Source organism: Cryptomeria japonica, chromosome 1 (assembly GCF_030272615.1).
Source record: "Cryptomeria japonica chromosome 1, Sugi_1.0, whole genome shotgun sequence".
Lineage (NCBI taxonomy): Eukaryota > Viridiplantae > Streptophyta > Pinopsida > Cupressales > Cupressaceae > Cryptomeria > Cryptomeria japonica.
The window spans coordinates 91066910-91086659 of NC_081405.1; positions in this window are offsets into that span (position 1 = coordinate 91066910).

Sequence of the window (19750 nt, forward strand, 5' to 3'; positions counted from 1 at the left end):
GTAGTAGAGGAGAGAACCCATAGGGAGATGTAGTCACTATTATGTGATGATGACATCGCATATTCTATAAACCCTCTGGATATAATAAGGAAGACCCCAAAAAAATGCAATGAAGAAATCCTTCAGTTGTTACTCATAGTACCTCAAACAGATGAGATAAGAGAAAGGGTTAAAATATTGACTGAGAGAGCATGGAACTTGCAAGTAAGATGTCATGAGATCTTTAATTATAACATAAGTTCATTCATGGTTTTATATTTTGTACTCTTTTATGTCATGAACTAAAATATGTGTTGTTTTTACAAGATTTTTTACATCCTCATGATGTTGTTGGCCATGATCAGTGTACTGGAGGTGTTGCCCAAGGAGTAGGGGTTGGTACAAGTGTCAATCCTGATCTTCCTATGCATACATCATATCATCCAACCACATCATCAGTGCCTATATTATCAACTAAAATGCCGACAACACATAGCATGTAGGCATCGGGAGGTGCACCCTCTACCAGTGAACACATGCCAGAACATGCATGAGGACATGTACCTTTGGATGTAGAGGCCACTAGTACTAGTGATGTTTTAGTAGCATTTCATGGATCTTCCCATATTACTAGTACAGGAACATTGTCAATCACATTTGTGGTGACAGAGGATTTTGTTCCCATAAATATAGAGAAGGTCCTAGGTACTTCAAAATATTTTAATTATTATTTTTAATCAGTAAATTGCTTAATATTCTAGAACCTATATTGATAATGTAAAAAGGTACACATGAGGAGGGTGTCTGTATGTTGTTTCTCTCCTGATCAACTTAATGAACCTTCATGGACCGGATCTAGCATGCGTGTTTAAAATATATATTTTAATTATTATTTTTTAATTAGTAAATAGCTAGATAGGCCAACACTTGTATTGATAATGTAAGAAGGTACATATGAGGAGGGTGTGTATATGTCATTTCCCTCTTGACCTTATCTTGACTAGCTCTGCCCAAGGTACACAAAATCTTGGTGTAGAGTGTGAAAACATCAAGTTTCATGCAGTTTCTTTGCTAGAAATTTCATTCCTAAAACAAACAAAAAGTCCATTGACTATATATCTCCTCTGGCTAGAGAAACAAGACCTAAGCACATAGGTCTACTTCCTATTGAATACTCAGTACTTACAACTATGTAAACATTATGAACATTAAAACACAAAATAGTGGAAATTTATAGGAAAGTGGTGTTTTAGTTTTTAGATAAAAACAAAAAACCTAAGAATCATTGTTCGAGGGGCTCAGAATCCTCTAATAGACCCTTTGAGTTGCGAGGGCCTGAGAAATGACTGGGAAGTCTCTACCATAGTCCACATGAGCTTCCCTTACTGCAATCTCCTCTACCAGCCTCATTTCCTTTGGGATCCATAACTCACCTTGACCCAAACCCTAATCATTACCTTCCACAACAACCCCATTTCATCCACCCCAACATCTCTCTTGCCCTACAAACCTTCCTCCCTTATGAATTTCCCCAAATCATAGCCTTTTGATCTCACCAGGCTTCCGGTGACATACAAAATGAAGTCCAAATTTTTGTTTCTCTTTGCATGGCTTTGGCTGAATTTTCCCAGCTCCATGGTCTGTAGAATGCATAATTTTCTCATTTCCCCTCTTGCATCTCTAAACATGTAGTACTGGTGGGCTAAGGGAATATGATTTTGGTCATCGATATTGTCCAACACCACATCTATTTTCCCCAAGAAGGAGTGCTTGAAGACCTTTCTGGCACACCTTCTTGGTTTTGGGATTGCAAACTCCCATTTGGATGCACATTTCTAGAAACATAGTCGGGATACTTGAGTTCACCCTATAGTTGTGTAATGCTTGCATAAATTATACACCTAGAATATTCTTCACCACATGTAGAATCATAGGATTCTTTGGTTCCAAAACAATCAGAAGGTGCTTCTCTGAAATCTCCCCAAGAAATGCCATTTGCTACTTGGTATATTCCAACAAAATGAGGGTGTCCATATCTACAGCTATCAAATTGCTCAAATAGATGGAATTATGTGGCAATAATGCCTTCATTCTTGTTAAATATATAACTCTCGAAGCTGAAAAAGGCTGTGAGTTGAATTGTTTGCCTTTCATTATGAGAAGTTACCTAATCCCATACCCAAATTAAATCTTGAATGCAACCTTTCTTTATTATTATTACTTCTTGTGACATGGAAGCTTGTGTTTTTGACAATTCAACTTCGTGCCGCAACAAGTACAAGTCACTGTATCAGTTTTTTTGTGAATTAGTTGGCTTGCCATTTGGGAGGCATCTCAGATGAATCATTTGTCACATCCAAATATGTCACCTTCTTTGTAACTTGTTCCTTCAAGTACTACCCAATCCTCATGATAATTGCCACAATCACAAGTTATATGTAAAATCCAAATCATTTTTTCGGGTGAATGAAATCAATACTAATTTTTTTCTCCACTACCTATTTTACCAAGTCATCGGCCATGCCATTACCTTCTCGATAGATATGACCAATTTAATATTCATCAAATTTATTCAGACAGGTCATGTTTGGGGCAAGCCATCTTTCAAGCTACCAACTCACTGTCCATTGGCTCCTGATTGCATTGATCGTTAAAAGTGAATCCTCTTCAAGATGAATCTTCTTATTGAAATTTACTTATTGATCACCCTTTTTAGATTAATGATCCCATGATATTTTTGTATGAAATGATGTTTTTTATAAACATCTAAATTATATTACGTTGGAGATCTTTGGGCCCACCATACGTACAAAGTGGAATGCTCAAAATCAAGATTTAAAAGATGATCTCATTAACCATTTAGTTGTTCTATTTGATAATAACACATTCAACTAAACCAAGGTCCTTAAGAAATCTTGTACCTATCTAAAGTATGTGAAGGACCAATATAGGTTACATTTAGAAAAGAATAAAATTTATGAGCATCCCCCCATGATTCCAAAGAGGGAGTGGAAGGACCTAGTTCCAGATGGAAAGGAGAAGGCAAAAAGAAAAAAGGAAAGACACCTCTGAGCCAAGTAAGGTACACTCATCATAGAAAGTATTTGTTGGTTTGATAATCTAAGGCATGTGCCTAACATACACTCTCTTTCTTACTTTAAAAATATTATCAAAATTTATATGACCTAGTCTTCTATTCCATAGCCAACTCTCATCAGCTTGTCCCATTATACATTGAGACTGAAAGCATTCCTTAAGATTATATATATTTCCATCTATCCTTTTTCCTTCATCAATGAGCTATCCATTTCTTTCTTTTTTGATTTGACATCCTTTTGAATCAAATGTAAACTTATATCCTTTGTCACACATTTGACTCACACTGAGCAGATTGTGTTTTAGACCTTCCAGATAGTATACATCACGTCCTTTTAGTTTACCATAAATATTGAGAGTACCTTTACCTTTTATTTTAATGGATGAATTATTTATAAACCTCACTAAGCCACCATTCCAATCTTCAAGCTTAATAAATTTCTTCTACACTAGTCATGTGGTTGGAATAACCACTATCTACTACCCACAATTTTATCCTTTCATCATGTAGAGAAGTTTGAACAATCAAACTTGACTCAACCTTGTCCTTTTCTTTTTCTACCCAAACTTGATTTGATTTATCCTTCTTTTGTGCTATCCCATTTTGTTCTAATTTTGCATTAGGTTCAAATGTTGACACTGTCTTCTTTTGCTTAGTTGTCCTAAGCTTACAATGTTTTTCAATGTCTTCTTTTTCTTAGCTACCCTAAGATTACAATGTTTTTGCAATGTGGCACAAGTTTTGACAATGATATCATTTAACATTTACATTGAATAATGAACTTGAAAATCTATTGTAGGATTTAGATACATTTCTCCTACCTTCCTAACTTCTATTACCATACCCATTACAATGATAACAAATAATATTTATATCCCTTAGAGTACCAACCCCTGATTTTATGAGCACCTACACAAAGGAGGACCTACCCCAGCTCTTAGAACCTACTCAGAGAAATACAATGATTGTTTAAGTTTACAATGCAATGACAAAGCCCCATTACAAATGAATTTTGTAACACTTGTATAATTCTCATATCTTGAGATTGACTTTCTCTACCTACTAGTATTTTTCCTCTGTTTCTTTCTTCTCCCTCTATCTGATTATCTTCTTCTCTCTACCACAACATTACTCTCTATAATGCTCTATACTTTCTTTGTTTTCTCTTGGCAGCAATGCCTCTCTATACTTCATTGTAACACACTTCAACACAACTTTTCATCAACTAGTGGAGATATATTTGTTTCCACCTTAATCACTATCTCAACGGCCACACCTACCAATGTCAAATCACATTTACAGCTACTACTGGATTGGATTGACTCTGTACACATAAGATTTTTATTCTACAACAATCTTGAATATTTTATTCAAGTCAGTTGTCTTGGAAATCTACAACTTCAGAGTTTTTATTCTCTGTCTTGATTATGATCTCATACTTGTCGTCTATAGTAAATGCATCCAACCTTTTTGCTAATCATTCTTTGTAATAAGTTGTTATTTTTAGCAACCCTAATTTGTCTAACAGATTCAATTTTTCTTCTATCGATTTCCTTGAGCCCATCAACCATCTGCAACTCAGTCACCATTAATGCATTCTCCATCCTCTCTAAAAAGTTTGATAACTACCACACTAAAATCCACCATCACCAACTTCTACAAATCTGATTCATTTTGTGTTCATCAGAGAGCCTTATGTTTTCATATTCTTTGTCCAGATCTAATGGTCAAGGTTGCTTGGTTTCCATGTAGATCATTATGCCTATCAACATGTAGACATCTTCTTATTCAGCATCCAAGTCACTTGGGCAATACCTAGGTGTGTTGGAAATTGACACTCATCTGGTTCGGTTCTTAGCACTATGGATTGTTATTGATGGAAAATCATCATCTCAAGTTAAATGGTTTCATGGTTTGGTTAACCGACATACATTGAACTTAATTGGTATTGGTATTCACATTGCTTTACACTAGCACCGACACCAGCATTCACTTCATACCTAGCTAAGTCCTGATCCTAGTAACATGTCTAGATCCTGGTAACATGTATATGGAACTTGGTAATGAATAGGACCCGGCTAAGGAAATCTTTTCGTCCCGATTATGTCTTCATAGATTTTGTTGGTAATGTGTGATGGCTGACATGGTCATTGGATTTATTTTTTATTTTCATTATGTTTCAATAGCTGACTTGTTTATATTTCTTGTTGAAGCCAACATGGTTAAGCTAGAAGGATATTTAAGAAGATCACCTTAGCAATAGATTAGATGTGTGAGATGGTATACGAGATTTTGATTGCAAATATTTCAGTGAGTTTTAGTATGTGATTGGAAGTGACTGTGTGCAGTTTCACATGCACAACTTAACTGGTAACAGAATAGAGTGTTAGACAACTAGTATACAAAGAAGGATATCAGAGCATTCATCAGAACTTATCCGGCATGGTTAGATGTTATTTATAAGTTTGTTTTCATTTGTAAACAATTGTAAGTGTTCTATAGGTCAGTCAAACTTGCTATGTTTTGTGTTTGAGCAGTGAGCTCTAGGCAGTTGGCCTTTCGCATGTGCAGACCCTCTTATGTAATATTTTTATACCTTGATCAAGTGTATAGATATTATGGGTAACATCCCTATTGTGGTTTTTCCCTTTGCATGGTTTTCCACATATAAATCTTAGTGTTATGGTGTTGCCTTTCATTATGTTATTCTGTGTATGCATTCTAATTTTATTTACTATTACGGTTAATAAGGAAGAAGTTCAAAACTAACATTACTGGTCAAACACTGATTCAACCCCCCCCCCCCTCTCAGTGTTCTTGGATTCCAACAATTGGTATCAGAGCTTGGTTCCTCGAAAGAAGTTTAACCACTTGAGGAAGATCCAAAATTTGGAATCAATGGAGACTAGTTTGCAACAACAACTTAGACTTGCTCTTGAGGATCTTGATAATGAGAAGATGGAGAACAATAAACTGGAAAATGAATTGAAGCAAGCCTGTGAACACATCATTTCATTGGAAGGAAATCTTTCACTTGTCAAGGCATAGATAAGAGAACTTTGTGATCAATTGCAAAATCAGAGCAGTGATGAGGAAGATGCTATGAAGGATCATTGTCAAAAACTTACTTAGGAGAACACTATCATGAAGAATGAGATGCAAGTTGTAACTATGAGGATGTGCAAGGAGATTGAGGATATAAAGAAAAATGAAGAAAACTTAGCTCAACCATTGAAGGATATATCTGAGGAATGCAACAGATTGACTCATGAGTGATATGTTAAAACTTGAGTTGGCCCAATCCTGAAATAATGAACAAGAACTTGAAAGACAAATTATTATCACAAGTGATGATTTGGTCATTACAAATGAGTACAAGGACAAGTTCAAGGATAGCTCTGCTAAACTTGATGAACTGCTGAAGAATCAGAGAGATGCTAATGACAGAAGAGGTCTTGGTTATGAAGAAGAAGAAAGCTTTTGTACTGCACAACAAGACAGAAGTAGAATCATGTCAAATGAAACTAGAAATCATTGGTAAGATAGCCTAATGCTCACAAATTCAATGGTACATGCTTTATTTGTAATAAATATGGTCATATGGTTAGTCAGTGCAGAAATAGGAATAATTAGAACAATGCATCATTCACCAGTCTTAGAAATGTAAGTTGTTCATGCATGTAGTAGATTTGGACATATGAATAACCAATGCAGATCAAAAGGAAAACAAGTAAATCAAGGAGTTAACAAGGCAGTATAGAAAAATAATATTATCTGCTATGCATGCAACAAGATTGGGCACATTACTAAATATTATAGAAGTAAGAATCCACTAGCAACTAATGGAAATGTAGATGAGAAAGGAAAAGAAAAAGTGGAAGATATCAGGAAACAACATGAGATGAGGTGGGTGAGAAAATATGATACACCACTAGCAAAAAAATTGGTAGTCATCGAGTCCTACACTAGTAGCAGATTCAACTAGTAACTAAGGCACTCGGCCTTAGGGGTAGGCAAATCATTGAAGATCATGTAGATACCCTAGATTAGGTATGTAGTAAAAAGATTCTTATTGCAGATGGATATTGAGGAGATTTCAATGGTTTACTAGAATCCACTTGCAGATCATGTAAACTGGTCAAGGCTAACCGACAACATTTATTACAATGGAAAATTAGGGTTAACAGTGATAAAAGGGGAAGTTAAGTTATTTTTTTCACAGAATGATCAAGTATTCAAGCAAGAAAATTTATAGATCATTTCAAAGTTATAGGGTGAACTGAGTGAGCACTTTCTTTCTAGAAATTTGATCTCTCGACAGTATTTTTGAGGTATTTTTTTGTGTTTGCAGAAACCCTACCTTTCGTGTTTGGTTGCAATGGCTTCTTCATCCAACATTGATACTCCCTTGGTGGTTGAGATTAAGAACTTCCCTCATCCCATTTTCAAGAATCATCCATACAAGTACCTTCTGGACAAGCCATTAGGTGCATTTTTTGCAAGTTTATCATGGAGGATATTAGGGCATACATCCAATGCAACATTGAAGAACTTGGAGATTATGAGTTGTCCTACATTTTCACTAAAAACGTAATTTTTGACAACCAACTAAAACCAGAATTTGCACATTTGTTGAGGAAGGGTTTCACACAGTTTATGGATTTCCCAACTTTTGATGAGGCGGAGTGGGTACTTTATGTTTTGATCTGCATTCAAGAAGAATTCTTCTAGTTGGACCAGCCATACAAAATTACTAAGGAGGTTATCAAGAATGTCACATGTCTTCACAAAATCAAAGGTGTTCCCCATACTAGATGTAAGTTATCTCACACTAAAATGAATAAACTTACTAGCACAACTTTTGATGGAAGATCTATGAGGGTAGATGATGTCAAGGACATAGATGTTAAATTTGGAATAATGGTTATTAGTTATTATTGGCAATTGACACTCATCTGCATTATAAGTATTCCCATTGTTGGCAACACACTTCATGGAAGATCAGGCATTCAGGGAACCGACAAACTTGGAACTGGTATTCTAAGGCTGACATAGGAGATTGATCTGACAAGCGTGGAAGCGGCAACAGTCATATTATTTTATGTTTACATTTTATCTGGGCCAACATGTGTCTTATCTTTTGTGATATGCTTGTAAGCCGACATAAGGCATTTGCGTTTATTCATATAAATGTGTATATAAGTCAGTCTAGGTTAGGTCATTTTGTATGATGGTAATGATGTGGATATATGGGAGATAAGTGATGTGAAAGTTTTTGTGATGTTATCTTGATCAATAGAATGCAAATGTAAAGATCTGCAATCGGTCTTGATTATTGGTCTAGAGGATTGGGAAGTGATCTAAGATACTGGTAAGGGAGGTTATAGTTTAATCAGTATAGACAGTGCTTTAACCAAAACTCATCTAGCATAGTAGATGCACATTCTGAGTTTAGTTTTTGTTTGTAATCCAGTATTTGGATCTATAGTCAATGAGGCTCCTTTTGTGATGAGCAGTGTGCTCTAGGTAGTGTGCCTTCTTGCATGTGCAGGCCCCTCTTGTAATATTTATTCATTTGGCCAGTGGATAGATATTGTGGGTCATCAATCCCATAGTGGTTTTTCCTCTTTGAGGTTTTCCATGTATAAATATCCATGTTATGGTGTTGACTCGTATGGTTGCATTGATATTACTTGTTGTTACTTTCTTTTATGCATACCTGTTAATAAGTGGATTTTTTAATAAGGTTAAAATTACTTTATCTTATAGAACACTGATTCACTCCCCCCCTTTCAGTGTTCTTGGATTTCAACAATTGGTATTAGTGCCTTGTGCCTCAGAATAATTCTAATAGCTTGAGGAAGATCCTAAATCTGGAATCCATGGAGATGAGTTTACAAAAGGAACTTGAAGTAGCACTTGAGGACTATGATATTGAAACGTTGAAGAACTTGAAGCTGTAAGATGAGTTGAATTATGCACAAGAATTCATTCTTACCTTGCAGGAGAGGTTATCATCTACTCAAGCTAAAAGGAAGAAACTTTTCCAAAATCCAGATGATGAAGAGAAGAATTTTGTTAAGAAATTATGTCAAAAGATGAGTCAGGAGAATAATGTCATGAAGAATGAAATGCAATCCATGACCATGAGGATGTCCAAGGATATTCAAGATCAAAAGAAGAATGCAAAAAATATTGTTGTATCTTTGAAAGACAGATCTAAGGAAAGCATTAGGTTGGTACAATCACAGAACAATGAGCAAGAGTTTGAAAGAATAATGTCAATCCTAAGAAGTGATCTAGATGTTGCAAATGAATACAAAGAAAAGTTTAGGGTCAATTTGGCAAGGCTTGATGAATTATTGAATGATCAAAGAGACACTGGAGACACTAGAGGTCTTGGATTTGAGCATGGATAAAGCTCCAGTACTGCAAATCAATGGAATCCACTAGACAACTGGAATAAAAAATCACTGGTAAGGCAACCCAATGCACATAAATTTAATGGTAGATACTTTTTTTGTAATAAGCTCGGTCATAGAGAAAGTCAATGTAGAAATAGAGAAAATCAAAATAATATTGTTGTTATTGATCAGTGTTCAAAGTGTAATAAGTATAGTCATAGGACAAAATATTGTAGAATGAATGTGAGATGTCATGCATGTGGAAATTTTGGACATATGGTTAATCAATGTAGGTTGAAGAATGATCAAGGAATCAATAAGGAATTTGAAAAGAACAGTGTTACTTGCTATGCATGCAACAAAATAGGACATATTGCCAAATATTGCAGAAGCAAGAATACACTGGAAGGGAATGATACACCAAATGAGAAAGGAAAGCAAAAGGTTGATGAGATCCAACAGGCTCATGCTGAATTGTGGATTAGGAAGTCTGAAGATCAATCAGTAGAGGTAAATTCTCTGGTTACCCAACTGACAGAGCAGAATGTTCTTGCACTGATAGGAAACTTATCTGGTAACTAAGGCGTTAGCCTTAAGGGGAGGAAAATCAATGTCAAATCTTGCATTTCCCTCGATAGTGGTCTGAAAGCTTGTTTTAGATCCTGGTGAAGATAGTCTAGAGATTCACTGGTGCTAAGATAATGGATTTTATATCGGGTATCATATGCCAACATCTAATAAAGTTAATGGGAAATTAGGGTTTTGTAGATTAAAAGGGATAAGTTGCTTCATTTTTAATCACATAACACTCAGAGTGAAGAAGAGTGAGTTTAAGGTGATCAAGGTGATTAAGAGCATTTTTCAGTGATTTCCAATATTCTCTGTGTGAATTTATCAAAGGTTTTCACCAGCTTTGGTTGTGAGGTATTTTTTCTATTTTCACGCTACTTTTATGAAATTAGAATGGCTTCTAGATCTGCTCCCGCTCCGACAAATGTGGTTGTCCCTATTGTGGTGGATATTAAGGATCATCCATGTTCAGAATTAAAACAATACCCTCAAATTGCAAAGGTCGATGACTCTATCAATGCATTTTCTAGGGTTCCCAATGAAGTTCTTTATGTTGAAGATGTGAGAGCATGTATTCATTGCACTCTAGCAGATTTGAGTTCATTAGAGATTAAATCAATGTATCTGTCTACTTTGTTGAACAAGGATGGATTTCTTAAACTGAAATTTTAAATTATGAAGGATCAGGGTTTCACTAACATTCTAGAGATGCACGAGTTCAAGGATGAGATGATTCGGTATGTGCTAAGCCGAGTCCATGGTGAGTTCATGTGGTTTGATCGACCCTATAAAATTACCAAGGAGGCTATTTGTGCTATCACTGGCTTACCCCAGGTCGCATAGACACCAGGTAGGAGGAAGATTCCAAACAATGAGGTGAATAAGCTAACTAGTGCTACCTCTGACAACCGTTCGATGCAGATTAGCACTATCAAAGATAGAGTTGTGCAATTTGCAAGCATGGTAATTGGATACAAGGTAAATCAATCAAACCAGTTGAACTCTATTTTCAGTTCATGTATTTTCTGTGCATAGAAGATGGTGAAAGAAAATGAGAAATATGATATTTGTCAGTGGATGTGTGATGAGTTGATTTATAATTTAGGAAAGATTAAGGGAGATAAGAAAGGTACATTCTGGTATGGAAATCTCATTGTTTGTTTGATGCTTTTCTTTTTTAATGAGATATTGGGATCTGATAAGAGGCAATGGGCCTTTGATATACCGATAGGTAAATAGATCAAGCATGCAATGAGAAATATGGGACAAGACAAAGACTTTATTTTGTGGGGTTATTTCAAGGAATTTAAGAAATCTATGAAGAAGAGGGAAAGGATCCCTAAGCATATTGTTGATAAACACTCTACTGACATATGCTTCATGGTGAAAAAGGATGAAATTTTGATGGAGGCAGTGCATCCTAGGACTATCTTGGTTACTGAGATGGGATATGAGGTTGATGCACAGACCTTGGACCATTATGCCAAAATGCTTATAGATGCTTCGGTTGATGAGAAGGAGAAAACATTTGGCACAACTAAGTAGAAAGAATCTGAGGTGAAGATTGGTTTCGACAAAAAGAAAAGGGAAGGACAAATCAAGAAGGTTGGATAGGCTATCCAAAAGACGTCCTCTGAAATAAAAAAAATCATTGGTTTGGAAGAGACATCTCCTCTGACAGTTGTTTAGGCTTCTCCAAAAGTAGGAACTGGTAAGGGTTTATCTAAGAGGAAGAAACTAGAAAAAAATATTGCTCCTATTGAATCTGGTTTTGTGATTGAGGAAGAAATTTTGAAGATTCCTATGATCTATATGAGGATTAAAAGGAAGAAGCTTGAGGAAGGGAAGCTATAGAAATCCATAGTCACTCCTCCAGTAGCTCAGAAGAACATTTTGAAGGAGAGGAAGCCTACTAAGAAAAGGAAACCGGCCAAGGAGTCTGCTCCCACCCCCAGCAAGAAAAAGAAATCAGATTTTGATATTGCTCTTGAATTTGGTAAAAGTGTAAAGGTTATTTCTCCTCTTTACATTGTTGAATTGGTTGATAAGATCACAAAGGATGATGTTTTGAGTAAGATACAACACTATTATGTTGATATGGATGATAAGGAACAAAAGGAGATTGAGGAATCAATTTTTTTATATTTAGACATATATAAGAAAGCTCTAATTGAAATTGAGACTCAAATAATGAAATATTTGTATAATAAGTTAGATGCTGGGAGGTTATCGACTATTGAGGAGGATAAGAATATTAAGATTCAGGAATTTCTAACTATTTGTGGTGCTATAACTAATGCAAAGATGCAAGAATGTCTAGAGTTTGCTAATAAAACAATTTTCAAGAGTAGACACCGACATATAAGTCTTCTGGTGGGAAGAGTAAATAAAATTTTGAAGGAAACTCATGAGGCTTGGGTCAAATTATTTGTGGATAAACCAGGTTTCTTTACATCACCAGATATTTCACCTAAGTCTGACATTCTAGACATCCCGGTTGATGCTAAAGGTAAAGGTATACTAGGTGGATATCCAATGGTTTTGGAACAAAAAACATCTGAGGACATTCCTCCAGAAATTACACTTGTACGGGATGTTGAGATCAATAAACTAGTAGATAATCCTCCGGTAATTGATGTTTATACAATTGAAGTTCATGAGGTTGAGGCAGTGGAAATAACTGTTAGAATAACAGGTGGACAACTAAGAGGGGGGTGAATCAGTTGTCGACAAATTATATTAATCAAACTAGTTTATAACCTTTAACTGAAGCAAATAAAAATTGAATACCGGAATAGCAAAAACAAATACCGGTAAGCAATAAAACTTAAGAATGAAACAAAAAATTAACACAATGCAACCATACCACATAACACCATGATTTGTACATGGAAAAGTTGGTAAAGGAAAAAACCATGGTGGGAAGCCTACCCACAGTCAGATAATACTTCTACAAAAAGTATGTGATACAATAAGGGGCTTGCACATGTAGGAAGGCACACTACCTAGAGCGTACTGCTCATTACAAAGGAGTCTCACTGACTATAGAGAGGTTATAACCACCTCAATATAATTGGACAACAATCCAAAAGAATGAAATGTCAATGATAGCATCTACCATGCCTGATTACAATCCTAGTTAAGCTAAATATTAGAGGCCTTTGAACTCTTACATAAACCTAATTTGATCACCTATGGTCGACCAAATCTCCTTCGTATATGATATTTCATTCCATGACCACTACCACCACCAATCTATAATGAGATCTTACGTCAATTTATACAAACCCTAAGGCCTAAACCAATTAGGTCAACCACCTAAAAGATATTACAATAAGATCATTACATACATAAACATTATAATGATATACCATGTTGGTTTTAGACCAAAACAACATTAACCAATCCATAAATCATCCCAGTAATGTGTAGAGAACACATAACATGATACCGGTCCATAACATGGACCCAAATAGATTCACCACACCAAAGCGATGTCTCCAATCAGTCAAGGCATGAACAAAGATCACCTTCTACATCTTGAATTCCATCTAGAAGCCACACCAACACCACTTATGCATCTTGTCAAAGATTCTCGGTAAAAGCTCTACTGGTAAAACCTTAAACCCTTACCGATATAGGCTTATTAGAGTGTATGATAACATCTGATCATCAAGTCAATACCAACTGACCAAAACATACTCCAAAAACATTAAACCAAACATATTCCATTGATCCAAACATGTCGGTAGTATCTAGCTGATAGTCCCTTCTACTGGTAATACTAGTTCTTCTACCAGTAACCAAAATATGTCTGCTAATAACCAATCATAATAGCTAGTGTTAACATCAGTGACAAAACATCAATGCAACACATAATCAATTCCTTCATATTGCCAATGATAATTGCACCAAGTGGTGAAGCCATCGGTGCTAAGGAGGTAAAGGATAAAATAGATCAGAAGGCTGGAGGTCAGGTTGATCAGACTGAGGTCTAAGTACTAGCACCTTCACTGGTTGCTGGTCACTCATTGTTGGTACTTAACTCATCTAGTCAAGAATATTTTGGTCTTCTTGGAAATATGAACATTCAATAGCTAAGCAGTTTTGAATTGATGTTTGTTGCAGCTCATAAATTAAGGAAAGAAGGGTCAAAAGATAAGAAGGTTATTGAGCAATCTATTCCTATTTTGTAGTAGCTTGCACTAGAATGCAAGATTGATCAGGCATCTAGTCCATCTGGTAATTTGAAAGGTTTGTCTGAGAACATTGCCAAAGAGTATAAAACTCTTCAACAAGTGTCAAACTAACAATTCGTGGAAAGGTATAATGTAGCTAGGAAGGTCACCTGTGATAGCATGATCACATCCGACAAGGCTAAGCTGACAAATGAGATGACAAGGATTGATGAGGCTCTTCATCAATGCAGTCAAATATACCGGTCTTGCACTAACACAATAAAACTAACAACAAACTTGGATAAAAAGTTTAAGGAGGATAAGGACAAGTTGGAACAACTTGCGGTAAGTTTTGATGGTACTGAATCATTGACCAACATGGTTGATGGTCATATTTTTATTTTATAGTCTAAAATTTCAGCCCTAGAGAAGGAAAAAAACAAGTTAATCTGGTGGGCTAGAGAGTTGAGAGGTTTGGTAAGTCAATGGATAAATACTTTGTTACTTCATAAGTGGGAATGTATGGAACATATGAGTTTTCCCACACCAGCAACACGCTTACATTCTGAGTGGGTTTGTATCTATTTTGGGAACTTTGAAATCCAACTAGGATACTTATTTGGTATTTTTGAAGGGTGCTTATCCAAATATTTTCAAGTATATCTAGATCTGGTAATCACATTTTGGTTTGTACAAAATTTCATTTCTTATTATTTTTACCCTAGTCTTTGGCATTGATGTCAAAGGAGGAGAGGTGGACATGAAAAATGTCTAGGGACATAAGAAGTAATGTATAGCTTAGGGGGAGTAGTCTTATGAGATTAATTTTGGGAGATCAGTTTTTGGATGGGAACCAATACAACACTTCAACGATTCATTTTTCACATGATTGTTGCCATCAATGCCAAAGGGGGATATTTTTTGTAATTGACACTCATTCGGGTTATAAGTGTTGTCATTGTTGGCAACACACTTCAAGGGATATCCGACATTCAAGGAACCAAAAAACTTGGAACCGATATTCTAAGGCCAACATAGGAGATTGATCCAACAAGCATGGAAGTGGCAATGGTCATCTGTTTTATGTTTATCTTATCTGGGCTAATATATGTCTTATCTTTTATGATATGCTTGTAAGATGACATAAGGCATTTATGTTTATTCATGTAAATGGGTATATAAATGGTGCAAGAGCAATTGAACAAATTTTGTTGTGTAGGTTCCAAGATTTAGGAATCATGAGATTTCAATTTTTTATAAGGTCAATAGGTTAGTGAAAAAGTACTCAGATATTTGTAACGACCCTAGGAGTCACTGTTTGGCCAATGTTGGCCTATGGGCTCTTAAGGGTGCCATGTAGAGTACTTGGTAGAATAAGTTGGTTTAATGTTAGAATAGGTTGTTTGATGTTATTTAATGGTTTTTAAGGTCATTTGGAGCTTTAAAAGTGATCTAGGTTTGATTTGGGCCAAAGTCGCTTAATTATGTAAAAGTTATAAAACGTTGCAAAAGTTGCTCATAGCAACTTTGTAACTTTTGCATTTTCCAAACATCAATGACCAGTTGGTTGTTTTTTCCAATTAAAAGACACTTTTAACCAAACCAAGGCTGATATAAGGCTTGGGACAACCAATGAGAAGGTTGGTTAAAGAATTGGAATAAGGAGAGCAATATTTAGCGTTCACTTTTTGTGTTTTCAGCGTTTGCATTGAGTTTCATTGGTATTGTATGGTTTTTATGGACTTCCAAGCCCAAACCAAGACATGAATTATTAGAGTAGTGACTTGTCTTCCATTTCATGGTGATTTGAGGTTTTGAAGTGTTATTGTTTGCAATTTTTGGCATATTTGTTAAAGGTGGGTCCTAAAGACCTTGAAACAAGGGTTTTGAAGACTCAATGACTCACTTCTAGCATTCCATGGTGGAACCTCATTCTGAAACCTTGTGGAATGCTAGGAGACCTTATAAATTATGTTTTCATTTTTTCTCAAGACAAGGGAGGCTTTACTCTAGATTCACCACCATACCCTAGGCTTGGAATGTTGAGTTGGCAAGCAATAGGAATCATGGACAACAAGCTCTAGATGGTTAAATCCGAAGAATGGAATTGATACCAAGTTTTATTGGACATCCTCATGGGTGTACAAACCTAAGACAATCATTATATTTATTGGTCATTCAGACTGGTGAGGACATTTGAGAAAAACCCTAGTTTGTAGGCTTAAAAGGTGGAAAGTAGGCCTAAAAAGGGTCAGGTGGGTTAGAAACCAAACCTAGAACCAATTCTAATATATTGTATGAAGTTTCCAAAATGGTATCATAAAAGCTAAAGAGTTCATACCGATGTGCAGGACTTTGGCAGATAAGTGCAAAATACCTCACCGGTAGGGCTAATTGGACTAGGTCTCCTAGTAGGCCTAAAAGAGCAAGTTTGTACTTAAGATTGAAACCAATAATCTCCACAGACCTAGTTGAAGGGATAGGGTTGGAAATAAATAAAAAATCAACCCTAGGTGAGTTGGGAATGAGTGTATGAAGATCCTACGCTAGAGGGGTTTGCCTCATGGGGAAGGTGTGAGAAGGTGTTGGGTTGGAGAGTCTCAATTGAGGAGTGTTGGACACTCACAAGTCAAGAGGTGATCACCTTAGTCATAGGACCTTGGGAAGGTCAATAAAGGTGATTCTTACAACCTTTGGAAGGTTGGGTTAGTGGGAACCATTGGAAGGTTTGTTAGGTCCCAGAGACAACTGAGAGGGGGGGGGGGGGGGGGGTTGAATCAGTTGTCCAATAAATTCAAACCAAAATTAACTTAACCAAAACATAATGCTTAATGTAGATAAACCAAAATTTATGGCAGTAGACATTTCTAATAGTTAATTGCAGTACTGGTAAAGATTAATGCATGAAACAAAAAGACAATAACATCCACAACACATAAATTAGATGTTTGTATTTGGAAACCCTGTAAGGGGAAAAACCATGGTGGGAACCCTTACCCACAATCAAATGATACTATTGTAGATAGCATGGGTGTACAATATGGAGTTTGCACATGTAGAAAGGCTAGTTGCCTATAGCTCACTACTTAATCACAAAATGGGAGTCACACTGACTATAATTGGATGGTTAAATCCAATGATAATGTACTGCACAAAATAACATCTTCATATGTTGGATTCAGTACTGGTTTAGCTCTAATATGCCTTCTTCAAATACCTTCCTTCAATCTTCAAATGATGTCTACGTGTATAGTTTTTCTTATTTTTGCATATACCTTATTACAATCCTTTTTCTAGTCGCATATCAATCTCACAAATGAGATCTTACATTTATACCATAACCTAAGACCAATTGAATAGGACAGATCACTAAAGATATTATAATAAAATCATTTATAAATAAATCATTATATGATGCATCATGTTGGCTCAATGCATTTACAATAATAATAAGTCATCTTCATAACATGTCGTGCTGATTTGGAATAGATATGCTTGCCAGTGCATAACCTGGACCTATTTGTTGATAACAACAAATATGCAAACCTGAATAAATCAATAACCAAATCACCAAAACCAAGTGATCAGATAATGTCTTCGACATAACCAAGTAGTCTCCAAGTCATTCCAAGTGTCGGTGAACAATATAACCTGTCGGTGAACTAGATATCGGTGACTGTGCATAAATTACAAAATATGTTGGTGAGCATAATAAAGAATGTCCAAGTGCTGATAAGTGTTGACAAGTGTTAACAAGTGTTGACATCAATGAGAAAACCAATGCAACACATCCAAAATACCAACAATCTCCCCCTTTGGCATTGATGGCAACACAAGATGGAAAAAACATCAAAGTGCCAAAACATAAATGCCAAAAACCCAAAACCAACAATCTCCCAAAGAGATCATTAGCCAGAAATCAAAATACATAATGTCTCTCCCCTAGGAATAATCTCTCCCTAAAAGACAATGTGTTTTTCCATAATATCTCTCCCCCTTTGACATCAAATGCCAAATAAATACAAAACCAAATACAAATAGTTCATAGAACTTATTACAAAATACCAATTAACCAATTTATCCAACCACTCCTCCTGAGAAGTAGCTCTCCTCATCAAAGCCAGAATAAAATTTCTCTGTTAATTCTATTGGTTGATGACAAAAATCAATTGTCTAAGTCTTTACCCATGAGGGTAGAACTCCAAGTTTCTCTCTGAGATATTCAAAAGTCTCCTTAGGCAAAGGCTTAGTGAAAATATCTGCAATCTGCTCTTTAGTATTCACATAAACCAATTTCACTTCTTTTGCTTCAACATTCTCTCTTAGAAAATTGAATTTGATAGAAACATGTTTAGTCTTAGAGTGAAATATCGGATTCTTAGATATATCAATTGGTGCCATATTATCATAGTAAATAGTTATAGGTTCCTTGCATTTTACCTTTATGTCCTTCAACATTTGCTTGATCCATAATACATGTGTACAATTAGTTGCTGCTGCAACATATTCTGATTCTGTTGTTGATAGTGATGTACAACTCTATTTCTTGCTTAACCATGAAATTAATCTGCTATCAAGAAAAAATGCTCCACTAGTGGTGCTTTTTTTCATCCACATCTCCTACCCAATTAGCATCTATGTATGCACATAAATCAATTTTTTTTATCTCTAGGATACCATAAGCCAAGATTTGTAGTGCCTTGTAGGTACCAAAAAATCCTTTTCACTATTGATTCATGATAATCTTTAGGATTACTCTAAAGTCTTGAAACAATACATACTACATTCATAATATCAGGTCTTGTTTGTGTCAAATACAGTAAACCTCCTATCATAGACTTGTATCTAGTTGGATTAACAAGTGTTGATTCATCCTTCAAAGATAATTTATCAATTGTTGTCATAGGTGTGCTTACCAATTTAGAGTTCTCCATGCCAAATTTCTTTAGTAGTTCTTTCAAGTACTTAGATTGACATAGGAATATACTTTTATCAGTCTATGAAATCTGCAATCCTAAAAAGAATTTTATCTCTCCAATCATAGACATTTCAAATTCTTGTTGCATTTAATTAGAAAAGTCTTTACACAATCCATCTTCTCCTCCAAAGATTATATCATCAACAAAAACTTCAATAACCAAGATGTCATCATTAGTCACTTTGTAATATAGATTTTTGTCAGCATTACCTTTAGTGTATCCAAGCTTCAAAAGATATTTGTCCAATCTAGCATACCAAGCTCTAGAAGCTTGCTTTAATCCATATAAAGCTTTCCTTAACCTACAAACCATATCTCTGTCATATGTCAAAGAAAATCCATCAAGTTGTTCAATATAAACTTCTTCTTCAAGATCTCCATTTAGAAATGAACATTTAACATCCATTTGATATACTTTATAGTTCTTGTGAGCTGCAAAAGCCAACAATAGTCTGACTCCCTCAATTCTAGCTATTGGTGCAAAGGTTTGATTGTAATCAATTCCTTCTTTCTGTGAATAAGTTTATTTCTGAAAACCCATTTA